General features: G+C 39.1%; 1 pseudogene; it reads left to right on the top strand.

Annotated features, from left to right (window-relative positions):
* The first annotated feature begins 74 nt into the window (after positions 1 to 74).
* LOC107682966 (alpha-(1,3)-fucosyltransferase 9-like) lies at positions 75 to 939 on the top strand (annotated as a pseudogene).
* The last annotated feature ends 474 nt before the right edge of the window (positions 940 to 1,413 follow it).

The raw sequence follows: 1,413 nt of genomic DNA, 5'->3' as shown, positions 1-1,413 counted from the left end.
CTAGGCACTCAAAGCGCTTTACATTGTCAGGGGGTATCTCCTCTTGCGAACATCACCTTGGACAAACCTAACAGGAACATCTGCTGCGAAAGCACTCTCAGACACCATTCTGTTGACCTGGATGTGGCCGTTTGGTAACACATTTGGATTTGGACCCTGCAGTTCAGCTTTTGATATCCATGGCTTTCATTTATGGGATGACAGAGGTCTGTTTAACCAAGCACATGGGGTAATGTTTTATCAGAGAAATTAGTGGGGATTTATGCAATATGCCACAACGCCAACGACCGGCTTTCCAGACGTTGGTATGATGGAATATGGAGTTTCCAAGTAATTCATATCCACTTCCCATGCTAAAGGATCTATTTAATATCACTTCAAGCTACCGCTGGGATATTCCAGTACCTTATGGTAGGATCACAGACACCACAGAGGAAGAGAAAAACTATACTATCCCAAAGGAGGATAAATGAGTTTGTTGCATAGTAACTTTAACCCAAACTTTAAGCGTTTACAATACTATACAGTTAGTGAAATACATTAACGTGTCAGCCTTTGGCAGGCCCTTCAAAAATCCAATTAATGGTACAAAATATTCAAATTTAGTGTCCATTTGCAAATTCTACCTGTCCTTTGAGAATTCCATTCATAGGGACTATGTGACAGAGAAGCTGTTCAATGTTCTAGCGCTTGGTGCCGTTCCTGTTGTTCTTGGCCCGCACAGAGAGAACTACGAGCAGTTCTTACCAAGTAAACTGACTGGCTGATCATCTGAAACTCCTGGACCAAAACGAGGACCTGTACAAGCAGTACTTCCCCTGGAGAGAACATTTTGTTTCAACGAAAACATTATTTGGTCTTGAACATGCCTGTTGGATTTGTGATCATATTAGAAGGAATAAGCACTACAAAGATCTCAACAGCTGGTTCTGGGGTTGAGGGCACTTTAAGAGACGCTGAGTGAACGGGGTGGTAAGGCATGAGTAATAAGACTTTTTAATTCATTTGGTTTTAAAATGGGCAACCACAGCCAAAGCAGTATAGGAACTGTGGGCCAACTCACCGTGTTACTTAAAAATAAGATAACTATTTTATTGCATTGTGTCCTCATGTCATCAAAAGAGCAAATTCATAATAACTCATATCTACCTAGAAATAATTACATTAATGTTTAGTGCATTATCATCAACAACCTTTATTATTGTCTGCAGACTGAAGGATAAACTCAAATTATTATTATTATTTGTGGTAATTGGCAGCATACCACAGATGATGAACAATACACATCAATAAAGTGTAAATGGTTTTGTAAGGAATCTCACCTGTCAATCATCCATGCACTTCAACAGGGGATTTAAACTTTGATGATAATGGCTTTTCTTTTTCATATTTTACAGGCAACTTTTTTTTTTT

This window comes from Sinocyclocheilus anshuiensis, unplaced genomic scaffold (genome assembly GCF_001515605.1).
Source record: "Sinocyclocheilus anshuiensis isolate Anshui unplaced genomic scaffold, SAMN03320099.WGS_v1.1 C32760225, whole genome shotgun sequence".
Taxonomy (NCBI): Eukaryota; Metazoa; Chordata; class Actinopteri; order Cypriniformes; family Cyprinidae; genus Sinocyclocheilus; species Sinocyclocheilus anshuiensis.
Note: the sequence above shows the minus strand (reverse complement) of the source record. Positions and strands in the feature narration are given on the sequence as shown.